Genomic DNA, 13,394 nt, shown 5'->3' with positions numbered 1-13,394 from the left:
GTTACAAAGAAGCAAAAAAAAAGTAATTGTAAGCCAAACATCAAAAAGTATTTGTTTTTATTTGCTTCCTCGTTTACCAGTTAAACTAAGAGCTTTAGATAAAAACTTTTACCACACATTCAATAAAAAAAGAGAATTAATACCAGTAGGAACAGATGCAACACAGAACACACAAAAATTATATTACCCTTTAATGTGAATATATTCTACCTTTACAATAAGTAATAAACATTACATTTCTGTAATTACCACTTTGATTACAACTTATCAATTACACTAGAAACACCTTTAATTGTAATGAGTGCATACTATAGGTACAAAAAGTTGTATGATTAAGAACAGCAAATAAAACATATCCTGCCAATATCTACAGTATAATCTGCAAATTGCAAATCTAATTCAACAGCAGCATGTCAATAATTTAGATTAGAGGAATGCAGGCATTAATATTTTTCTGCATATTTGGAAATGACATATTAGGTAATATTATTATAATTACAGAAGTAAGAGAGAAAAAGATAAGTGTTAGAATACAAATACATAGGAACTTTAGATGAGCTGGTAAACCTGTGTGAATTTTAACAGTGCATTGATCAGGGCTCAGAGGTCTACATGGATTGTTAAAGGGGGTAAATAATAAGCAAAAGCTGAAGTGGAGACTTTATGACAATAACATTTTTTAAAAGGCTTTGACAGTGCACATTTTATACACAGAGGGCAATAGGCTGTGAGAAAGGCAATACCTCGAAAGTAGTTGAAAATCTATAAGGCGGTGAATATGAATATGCAGCATCTGAATAAGGATTGAAATGCGAGCATTATCGAGCCATTTCAGCTTTTATTGTCTTCAACTAAAACTAAGGAGGTCGGGGAAAAGCCGAAAAAGATGCTAGAAAATAGAAATGTGTAGTGTTACTGAACATTAATAGGAACCGACTCACTTCACTACAGGTAACTCCGGCGGCTGAGACGCGTGTGTCGGCCGTTACATTCCGCGGCGTCGGACGAAGCTATCCATAAATCCCAGCGCACAGAAAGCAGCTCTCAGAAACTACCAACCGCACCGTGGTTCTGTCCATTGGACGGTGGCTAGGCAGTGATTCTTTTTTTTTTACTGCGAGTTACCAAAGTTTTCCTGCTGTCAAAAAAAAAGAAAAAAAAAAAAGAAACGCACGACCACAGCCCCCTGAATGAACCTAAACTCCCCCTACTCAATCCACACACAGCCCTTCGCTAGATCAGATTTGGAAAAGTGTGTGTGAAGAGGAAAAGAGGAAAAGAGGTGGCAGGTGCTCGTTGTGTGTGTGTGTTGGGTTGTCCTACCTCAGTGTTAAAATCCACCCAGCCGTGTTAAGCAGTTAAACACATCCATGCCAGAGAGAGAGAGAGAGAGAGAGAGAGAGAGAGAGAGAGAGGGAGAAAGAAAGAGAAAGATAGAGAGAGACCGAAAAAGAGCGAGAAAGAGAAGAGAGAGAGGGAGGGAGATAGGGAGACAGAAAGAGGGAGAGAGAGAGAGAGAGAGAGAGAGAGAGAGAGACAGAAAGAAAGAGAGCTAGAGAGCGAGAGAGAGAGAGAGAGAGAGAGAGAGAGAGAGAGAGAGACCCTCTGAGGTCATTAGTGAGCGCTCACAAATTTTGTCTCTCAATGGAAAATCATTCATTAAATCCAGGAGTGCCAGAACTAATTTGGGGGCTGCAGAAAATGTGTGCTCCTTCCTGGATTTTTGCTCCTTCCTGGATTCTTGTAATATACCCTGCTCCCTCTATGGCACTCCTGATTTTTCATAAATTTATTCATTTATCTTCTGTAGGTGCTTTATCCTAGTCAAGGTCATTGTGGATTCAGAGTGTTTCCAGGGAATACTGAACATGAAGCAGGAATATACCTTAGATGGGATACCAGTCCACACACACACACACACACACACACACACGCACGCACGCACGCACACACACACACACACGCACACACACACACGCACTTTATGGAGAAATTTAGAGTTCCACCATGTTAATGAGATAAAACCTGAGAACAATATGTAAACCATTGTTCACATATGTACCTGGGCATGACGTCTTAGATTACAGATTTGCTCACCTGGTCCCACCATTCTAGTTCCCCTTAAGGTTTGTGTGTTTGTGTTACTTTATGTTGCCATTTATATATGTTACATCTGTATGAGTAAATCAAGCTGATTGGGCTATTACGATGATTCAATTGTTTAGTAATTCATCAGAACTGTTATGGTAAAAGGTGAAACTATTAGTGCAGATAGAACCAGACATAAGACAGAAGTCCACTTTGACAATGTTTGCCCCAATATTTCAATTCCCCCTTCATTTTAAAGAGCTTAGAAGCAGCATTTATTTATTATAATCTCATCCCACCGGAGAGCAGGTTGTATTACAATGTTTGAAACAAAAATTGGACAAACAACCCTCCAGGGCTAGACACGGGCCCTACTGGTATAGGATGTCACAGTAGGGTTGCTGTGAGAACTCTTATTATACATAACTCTTATTATACATAGCAATGCTGCTAAAGGTCCCTGGCCTGATAATGAGATCATGCCAGCCTATTTTCTACATGGAATTTTTCATGTCCTCCCTGTGTCTGTATGTTTTATGATGTTTTTATGCTTTTATCCCACTTCCTATAAAAATAGCAAATATGTGGAATAGTTATAATGGTATAATGGGCTCTGTTGATAAAGATAAATGAATTTTAAATACAATTTTATGTACTCAGTATATGAGTATTAAGTTGTAATAAGTAGTAAGTAATAATAATTAATAAATGGAGACTTCAAGCCTGTGACCACAGACATCACCATATCTTCCATGGTGATTCTCTGCCAAAGAAGTCTTTTTCAGTTTATGCTGGTTTCAAAGGCTTTTTTGCCTTTTGGTTTGTCAATAGTATATGAAATGTGGTCTCAGTTAGATGCTCGTTACACAGCTTATTACAACAACAATAGGCTTTAACTTGTACACTTTGCACAACAGTGCACCCTAAAAATAAAATAGCAGTGATTAACTTATATGCAATAAAAGCCCTATACCAAACTTTAGTGTATAAACTAAATTATATGAGTACAATATAACTGTTATTAAATCAGTAGTGTGAAGTGTAATGCTTCGGATCACTAAAAGTTTTAACTTTTCATTTGGGCTTTCCTTATTCCAATCTGGTAAAGACTAGTCTTCACATTACCTGTTCAAAACATTGACCCTGCAGACTTTTTCTTTTTTTACTGGAACATGTCTTTGTTATCTTTGAGGCATTCTAGTGTTTCATAACAGTACATGCTTATATATGGTTTATTTCTATCTGGAAATCTTTTATTTACATTTATTTATATTATATTTGTAAATGTTGTGTTGCCATGCTCTCCAGTTTAGTTTTGTTTCAAGCATGCAGTTCATAAAACTTGTAATGCGTTACTGCAATAACCTTTGTTTTTTTTTAGTTTCAATGATTGATGATTGATTAATATTTCAATGACACACATGTAATTAAGGTCAATGGTATATCCTAAATATACTTCATTTCAAATGTGTTGTCGTTAGGGATCTGGGTTTCTGATCGGAAGGTCAGAATCAGATGGTTGCCAAGCTGCCACTCTTGGGCCCTTAAACAAGGGCCATAACCCTCTGTGCTCCGAGGACACTGTAGCATGGCTGTTCCTGCATTCTGACCCCAGCTTCTAATCACTGGGATATGCGAAGAAAGAATTTCACTCTGCTTTAATGTACGTGACAAGTAAAAAGCCCCCTCTACCCCTTTACCTTTACCCCTTTGCTACAAAATGTTCAAATACCTATAGGTACAATGGGTGTAACAAATATCCACATCTGTATCTGTATTTAGATTTTAATCAGATGATGGCATGACTTAAACTTGTTTTTTACTTTTTTAAATACATATGAACCCTATAAGTGGAGACACAGAGGTTAATAAACAAAGATAAAAAAGCCTTCACAGCACTGTTTTTGTGAATTCTGACTTTGAAAGTTCCTCACTATAAGGTGAAAAAGCATTGGAGCACCTCCTATTCATAGCTGTATTTGAATCCACTTAAAATAGATTGTGATACATTTCGAAAAAAAAAAAAAAAAAGCATTTGCATTTCTCACTATACATTCCTCAACTATTTATTGTATGGGTGTTATCTTTCTTTGTTCCAGTTGTCTGCTCTCAGGTTTGTGATTTTCAGAGATGTTTTTGAAGTCACTAGTTTCAAAAAAGAACCCTTTGAATTTTATTTTGTTTCACCTTTGAGCCCAAAGAGAATTGTTCAGCTCTAGCAACTTTTCAGCTCTTAATAACTGTAAAGCTTGTGATGAAACACTTTTAAAATATTTTTTCTTCACTCCAAGAAACTTGTCACTGGAGATACAAAAAGCTGCCACATTTTAGAACAACAATCTGATTTCTTTGAAACTTAAGCATAAAGGAAACGCATAGGAAACACATAACATTTAACCGAATATTATCTTGATACATTTTTAAAGGACAATTTTTATTTGATTGTCCAAACATTATGATATTCTAATGGAACTTATGAAAAAAATTACACAATTCAAATGGTAACTTTAGACATGGTGTTTAATAATATTATTGTGTAAGAGAAAGGGGTTAAGAAAATATTGTATCACAGACATTCTCAAGCACCATTTCAAATACATGCATCAATCAGACTTGTTTGTATCAAATACCCAAAGAGTAGCCTATTGATCAAAACACTCTAATATATGAATGAGAGCGATGAAAACAGGGGTGAGTAGGACCTTAAACTACTTAAGATGAGTGAATGAGCCATTATCGTGTTCTATGCCTCAGTGAGAGAATGTAAGAAAAAGCGCCATGGGAATTCCTAGGATTCCGTGGCGTCCGCCCTAGTGGCGCACAACAAGTGAAGCGGGGTGACCAGGAGAAGGATTAAAAACAGCATTCACATCAGGGCACACTCACATTCCCCTCCTGTGTGTGTGTGTGTCAGTGTGTGTGTGTAGGGCTTGTCTGTTCCCAAAACAAACCGGGTGTCTCTACTCAGGTCTTTGTGTGGAGGTCACAGTGTTCCCCAGCTCCGCCTGAGAGGCGTCTCCCTTTCAATCAATCACAAGCCTGTTCACTTTAAATCCTCCATTCAGTCTTGGAATAGCTATAGATACTCTGCATTTCATTGACATACACTGTGGGGGTCCTCTACCTGCTATGACAGTCATGTAGCTGAACTAGTGTAGCCACAAAAGAGACAGTGCTTTTGTTTTTCATTTGTTGCTAGGGGAAAGAATCTACTGTTGAAGATGATAGTGATTCGTCTACGGTGGTCTACTTAGAGGCCTCTTTAGACATGACACTACTTAACAGTGTATGATATTATAGTCAGGTTCTGGATATCACCCCATCTCAGTGAAGATTAATTTTGCGGCGGTTTAGACCATAAAATAGTTACACAGTCAGATAAAGGCAACCATTAGATTTTTATGGACTGTATTTTTCCACTGCTTACTCGTGTATTGATTTATCTGTTGATTTATCCCTTTTTTCTAAATTGTTTTCCCTTTTCCATATCTTTATAATTTCATCACACTTTTATTTTATCGTTTTTCCGATCTCTCTGACACATGCATTTCTCCGGTCAGGTCATGAATGGGTGGAATTCAGGTCTTAAAATATAATAATTATTATTACATTATAAAAATTTAAAAACACTGAATCAAGGAAAATATGCACTTAAACCATAAAAAAAACATTAGCAGTTTTTTAAAAACATGTGTTTTACACGTTTACATGAAATGTGCTTTGTTATTCCTAAAAATCATATATGATTTACATCAGTTTACTTCCAGTGATTTTTTGCAACAGGATGACTTCACTGGTTAAAAACATCATAAACAGAGAAAGAGATTTTAGGCACTTGTTTTCCTTATATCTATGATTGTTAGTAAATCTGCATGATTTAAACTTGCTGAATATGTGACATTTGTAATGTTTCAAATGTGACACCCATATGTAAATGTGGTTAATATGTTCAGGTAACAGAATTGAGAGAATGTTTTAGGACACCACTCAATTTTTTCATAAGCTACAAAAATAATGAATAAATAGAGACTTCAACCATGAGCTGTAAAATAGATTCACGATTTAATGCAAAAATATTTTCAAACATTTTAATTATCACATTTTAAGATAGTTAGGATACTGGATGCTTGATGCTTTTAATACTTTTCTCAAAGATACTGAAATTTAGACTTAGGCTATTATAAAGGGCTCTAACAATGTTTAAAATACCTTTTCCTTTAAATTGTATAAAAATTATAAATGTAATAGCATTGGGACACAAATGACAATTTAGTTGTGAAACCATATTAACTTTTTGTTTTGTTTTCTGAGATTTTTCTTTAGGAGCCATAAAAGCTCCTTGTTTCGGTAGTTCTATCATAAACCTTTCATATAGCATCATAAACTGGCACATATAATCACATGATATGCTGTGTCCTTAATGTCCTTATAAGATTACATGTCTACCCATCAAACCAGTGTCAGTGTTTGGATGATTTTACTTTACTTGCTGTTAAAGAGCAGGAAAACTGGTGTATGTGTGTGTATCAGGATGTATGTGTGTGTCAGGATGTAGCCTGGTAACCCACCCTGGGCACGGTTGTTTTGGATATCCTTTTAACGCACTTTGTGATATGACACACACCGGTACATATCTGTGGGTGGAAACACACCACCTACACCCAGCAGGATTTGACGTAGTATACATTTTAATGTTTAATTTAATAAGATTTTAATGTTGCTAATCTGTAATGAGGTTTGATTAAATGGTTTTTGTCAGTGGGTGCATTAAATCTATGTTTAAAAATATTACAATTGACAATGACTTTTCCATTGTAAATTTCCTCCATGAGTTACAATCTGTGGTTATTATAATTTTGTTTACCACTCTGCATTACTTTTCCATTCTAAAGTTCATCCCAGGGGTACACTCTGTGGTTATTATGCTTTTGTTTACAGCTCAATGTTTGACTCTTGACAAGTCTTCCAGTGAGGCTTTGCATCATTGCTTTGCTTGGCAAACAGCATGCAACCATGGATCTAATGCTTAAACTAGTGTGTGAGTCATCATGATTTTCAGGCAAACTGAGCAGAGATGACTGGATGAAACCTGAAATGAAATCTATGTTGTGCAAGCAGTCAGGGTTATATTCGTCCTCTTTCTATCAAGATCTGCAGGAACAATGAATGTGGACTGAACGTTACAGAAGGAAAAAAACAGTCCCAAACATAAAATTCCAGGTCCTTGAATCTTTTAACAGCACATGAATTAAGCACATTAAAACACTGCAATATTCAGATAAAAATAATGCAATTTCTTGGTATATAAAAAAATAATACATTTTGTACAAGGTCTTAAAGAAGAATTGAAGTAGATGGCAAAAAAACAAGAACACGACTAAGCTTCTTGCACATATATTATTGTAAAGGAGCATGCTGTTAACGTTACTAGTGTATCATTGAAATATTATTAAGCACCATTTAAAGTTTATGCGTCAGTCAGACTTGTCTTTCTCCCTGTACACAAAGAGAAGCTTTTTTGGCAAAACCCTCCCATGTGTGAATGAGACAGATGGAGACTGAAAGAGACCTTAAAATACTGACATACGTACATGAGTGTAATTTGTGCAGCAAAAACAATAGTCAATGTTTAATTTGGATATTAAAAAATTTGGAGAGATGCCATCAAGCCTATGACCCTGGCTCATGGCAGTTGAATCAGCTTCCTGTTAATGAAAAGAACAACTTCGCATTTCAGATGAAACAGGAAAAGGAAATGACAGAATCAACAAGACCCACCTGTAACTTCTCATTTCCCAGAACAATCCCCCAGGCAAGGGCTTATGAGCAGATATTTTTTATTAGCCGTGTTTCTGGTTTTGCTGATTTTGGGAATACATAAAAATTTTTTTTTTTAACAAACCCTTATAGAATCTTCATATAAATGAAAATCTTGTGTGCACTGTAAAGTGTTACCCAGCCACTGATAGGTTTCTTTTTGGAATCTGGTTCTTCCTCATTTTTCTCAGGGACTTTTCTTCACCACTGCCACCTCTGGCTTGATCTTTAGAGATCTTACTCTATATGCAAATTTCTTACAGTTGCTTTGTAGCAATGATTTTAGAATAAAACTGAAAAAAAAAAAATATTGTGTAGGTTGATAAATAATACACCAACTGAAGCTGTCAGAAGTAATTTCCTTTCTATAGATAAGGACACGAGAGCTGCTTTTGGCTTCATACGTATGTTATAATGAGCTGTCAACTTCTATAAAGAAATGATTACATGTAAAGGTGCTATTACAGGGAAAGTGACAGTACAGTTACAAGTACAATCTATCACAGTGTAAGAAAGGTGCTAATTTTTCCATTATATTTTAAATTGACTCACATCATCTGTGCTTGTAGCAGGTTCAGATTTGATTAATTTCTGTCTTATTGGTGTTTAAGGTACTTTTAGGGACACCAGAGCAATTCAGGTAAATGATAGTTTAATGATTAATGACATCGCTTTGTCCTTTAAAATACAAGTGATAACCCCAAACTTTATAATTACCAAGTGTGTCAGGGCAACAGACCTAATATATTTTAATGTTCCCTTCAAATTCCTTCATCATATAGTTTTAAGCAGCTTCTCAATGCTTCAAACTTCACTCTCTCTAAGAATCATCCTTTTGAGATTAAGGTGATTTTTTAGGAATAGTGACGATGAGAATAAGAGAGAAAGGGTTTTGATACCGAACCCAAAAGGGGATGCGCTTTCATTCTGCTCCTCTTGTCTGAATGGTGGGATGGGAAGAGAGGGTGAGGGGGATGGGTGAATATGAGAAGTAGAAAGCTGGGGGTATATGGGGGGAGTCGGACAAGGCTGTTCTTTTCTATGTGTCTCATCCATCTAGGCTGCATATTTCTGTCAGGTCCTGGGAGATGAGGCTAATTACCCAGCTATTCATCTTCTGCCTCTTTATCCTAATCTCCCCATCCTTTGCTCCACCTCGCTGTGTATGCATACATGGGCTTTTTTGGGGTGCGCATTCACATGTGTGTATGGGATTTCACAGTACGTGCTTATGCATGAATGTGTGTTTTCATGCATGTAAGATTGGTCATTTGAAAGCTGGCGGTATCATTTTTACTCGACTGTCTCATTTAAAGTCCTCTAGACAGGAACAGCATTCTGGAACATTTGAGTCTATTGGAAACCTGTGGACCAGAATTAAACGCAGCATGTTTGTGTCTGTAATGATGATGTCAATCTAATGGCCATGGAAATTCAAATCCACACTTAGGGCCTCTGTGTGGGTTATTTTGTTTGTGCGTGTGCATGTTAGTGTGTGTTTGCACTGATAATTCAACTAGCAGGGGTCCTGGTTGCGTTTCATCTGTGCAGCCTAGCATCACAAAGCTAAGTATCAAAGACATGATAATGTTTTATAATGTAATGACTTTTCTTGATTGCCAAGTTACCCATCTCACCTTGCCAGATGTCTACACCGCAGCTTGTGGTAATTAAATCTCAACACTCGTTAAGATAAAGCCTAGAGGGGCCCTTTCACTCTCTCTCTTTTCCATTATCACCCAGCTCTCCCCTAAAGCTATTTAACTCCTGCAATGTGACATGAAAGTTGTGGAAAGTCCTGGGCTGTCAGGAGGCATCAGAGAGCTGTCGTGCCCCGCAGTGCGAGTCTCCCCACGCTGAAATGGAAACCAGAGCCCTTTTATCTCCTTTCCTTGGAAGAAACACTTTCATTCTCTCAAAGCCGACATATCTGAAAACATCAAGGTAGAGAGGAGTGATGGGTACACTCGGGGAAAGCACTGCTTTGCAACTGAGATGCTTCATTGCTCAGGCTTTATTATAACCTTAAAACTACAGAGGATGTGTTATAGCAATCGCTATGAACAAATAAGCCTGTGGCTTGTGCTGGGATTCATTCCAGCACTATATATTGATGTCTGAATTTGGGGTGCACTCCTCTCCTTGACAGATTGAATGAATGTTTGAACAAGGCCACTTCTAAAAAGAATTTAATGAGGTCTGGTTGTGCCTGCAGAAATTTGTCTCTCTCTTCAATAAGGTTGTCCTCACAAGGTCATCAAATGAAGAGGGATTTACAGAACTATGTGATCATTTTATTAAGCCTCTTAAGAATCATGGAGAAGGAATCCTTGTGTTTGCACCAGCTCTAAGCCCTGCTGGCATTATATTAATCATCATACACATCTATTAGGAGCGAACAAGAACACTCATTCTCTCCTCATGGAGATGTACATGCTACACACTACACTGTGCTGGAGATCTAAAGATTCCTGCTTGAGGCAAAAGCAAGTTAATTGTATCCAAATGATTCTAATTAGGATATAATAGCAGTTCACATTACAAAAAAATGACAAAACTGAAAAAAATTTAACATTCTGAAATCATATAAAGTGTTCATTACTAGTTCTAGTTGCATGTTTTGTTAAAGCAATGCAAAATAAAAAAAAAGCTGTAAATCAATAATCAAATAATAAAAAACATATTTTTCATTTACTTTCACATTACCTCAGCTATCATATTATGAAAAGAGAGAACCATTGAAAAATACTTCATATCAGCATTCTTTTGTTGCTTTCCAATCCTTTTTGGAAGTTTGTGTGTTTGAGTTCAGAGGTTGTCATAATGATGCAGTGTTTTAAAAAAAAAAAAAAAAAAACCAAAAGAATGGCATGGGAAAAAATGGATGGAATGAGAAAATTATGTTTTTAAACACAATGACAAGAAGTTTACTAAAAAAAGAAGTGAACAGTTAAGATGCAAAATTACCACTTAGTCTGTGTTGTACACATCACACTCATACTGGTGCAACCATGACATTTTGTTACTGGAATGCCCCAACTCAGAAACGCAGGTCTTCTAGAAAAATACTAGTTCACTTTGTATTACTGTTCATGTGCATTCACCTAGTAATTATAATACTTTGACGTATATTAAGACCACAGATAAAAGAAAACCTATAGCTAAGTCTGTGAGAATTATTATTTAACCACTAAGTCCCAAAAAAATCAAGCTTGCAATCACAAGCTAATGCAAATATACAATCGTTTAAACACACTGTATGTGGGCAGTAAACTTGGAACTTTATCCCCAAATCGTTTCTTGAGCCTTGAACTCTAAATATAGCTCTATATCAATTTAGTTTTGTCAGAGAACACAATAATATTCAAATATTGTGCATTTGTACTACATTACATTATTTGTTACGATTGTTTATTGTTTAATAATCTTATCTATTATAGCTTATATTGTATATTTATTACTTGTGCATATTTATATGTTAAATGTTGATAAATGACCACGTATCTGCACTTTACTGTGTTATTATTCCATCTATTGGCAAATTTGCGTAAACCTAACTGAAAAGATGATTTAATGGGTAATTGCAATTGTTTGTAACTAATCATTAGTCAAAATGTTAAAATCAAGACACACCTAGTTGTAGTATGTGTATGATTATCAGCATAGTATGAGAGACTATCAGGAAAAAAAAAACAGTTGGAGCCGAATTTTATTTTAAATCTTAATTGCACTTATAAGTTCATATTGGGGGTGTAATTACGTCTATAAAAAGTCTACATCTCAAAAAGGCAGAGATAAGTGTGTTATCTCATGGGTGGACTGATGTTCCTTGTTGAGTTATCATGTCTGGGCTTGTGTACACAGGTGGTTCCTAACGGATGGGCAGTTTAACGTTTGTCAGGCAGGCTGTGTTAAGCTTGGCCTTTAGCCCTCATAATCTAAGTGAAAACAGTGAGAGAAGGATGAGTAATCATACCATGTCAGCAATAAAACCACATTTGTACAGTTCTCATTGAGATACAAATACAAATATAAATACCTGCTTCTCAACTGGCCGAATGCATCCAACATCATATACTAATGTGTGGAATATGACTATCCTAGGATATGTTTTCAGAACAATTGTAAATAAGTGTCAATATAGTCCCACCAAAGGTGACCTCAGAGTGAATACTGAAATACACCTACATGTGGAAGATGAAAATGCCTGTATGATTTTTTTCAAGACACTAGGATGATCAAAAACATGCAAATTTGAGTTTAATTTCACTCTGGAAAGCACCTTGCAAATGTGAACTTTTGTGGTTTTCAAACTGAACACCTCATCATGGTGGCAGTTCCTCTCGAAAAGTTTGTACAAAAGTTTGCACAATACGAGAGTGTATGTCCCAGGCTGTATTAATGGGATGAGTTGGGTTTTATAGAGTGGTTACATCAGATCTTCTGTTTGATGTGTAATCTATAACCTGTCCTGCTCAGGTAAGATTTAGTAATTCACTGTGGAGTGGAATTGATGTTTCAAGATTGCCTTTTCAGTCATTCTTTATCTCTGTTTAGACCTGTCAGAAATACCAGGTTCTTAGCTCTGTCAGACATTCTGCTTGTCTCAGTGATGGCCAATTGAGATGATAAGCTGTCATTTTCCAGACTTGAAACCCAAACTGGTTTCAGCACATTCTCACTCCAAAAAAGAGGAAGAAGCTGACAAAAAAAAAAAAAAAAAACTTTGTGAAGGAATTTTTTACCTGTGCTATCATTGGAACATATTTTGCTCCATTGAAATGATTTAATGATTAGAACATGCTGGCAATGCTGTATTCAGCTAAATGTTTTTTTGACAAAGACTCTTCCTATGGCAGAAAACTGCAGAAACTGCTTTACTTGATGGAAAGACTTCTATAAATACTAACACATTACTCACAGAAAGCTAACTTCTATAGCAACGACTAAACACATGGACTTGTATGCTGCAAATTCTGTTATTCTTTAATCTAAATGTGTTTTTATTTTTTTTAACAATGACAAAAAAATTGCTGATAAACTGACAAATATGTATTTCTTTAAGAAGACTGTAAGGAGTCCTCAGTACCATCTGTCAAAAGTAAAACCTGTTTCTTTTAGTTGTATACAACAGGAAAGTCTTCAGGACAGGGCATTTTGCTCTTTGCAGTTTATCATGTAATTATTTTGCATCAAAAAGATAAAGAAATAAGAGTCTGTTGAGACTTTTACAGCGGTCATAACGTAAACGATAGCAGTAACTGGCTCGTTCTGCAGATGTTCAACCACTATAAACCAGCTTAAAAGTAAGAATGAATAGGAACCGTAACATAGGCAACTTGCAGCTTGAGAGAACACGTGACATGCTGTTATTATAATAACACACTTCTACTTTTGAATATTTTCATAAAACGGCGTGCCCCATCATGTTTTTATTCCTTAAAAAATTATTTAATAATTAAGTAAATAACAGTTTCGAGCACATATAT

At 36.0% G+C, this 13,394-nt stretch overlaps 1 protein-coding gene across 2 annotated transcripts in view; it reads right to left on the bottom strand.

Moving 5' to 3' along the window:
* Nucleotides 1-1,314, bottom strand: part of sema3gb (sema domain, immunoglobulin domain (Ig), short basic domain, secreted, (semaphorin) 3Gb) — a 31,005-nt gene extending 29,691 nt beyond the window's left edge. For both annotated transcript variants that reach the window (XM_046871193.1, XM_046871194.1), the window contains exon 1: nt 942-1,314. The gene's annotated coding sequence lies outside the window, so the exon portion shown is untranslated. The remainder of the gene's footprint in view (nt 1-941) is intronic.
* Between the last annotated feature and the right edge of the window lie 12,080 nt (nt 1,315-13,394).

Source organism: Silurus meridionalis, chromosome 17 (genome assembly GCF_014805685.1).
Source record: "Silurus meridionalis isolate SWU-2019-XX chromosome 17, ASM1480568v1, whole genome shotgun sequence".
Taxonomy (NCBI): Eukaryota; Metazoa; Chordata; class Actinopteri; order Siluriformes; family Siluridae; genus Silurus; species Silurus meridionalis.
This window is presented reverse-complemented; position numbering and strand designations above follow the sequence as displayed.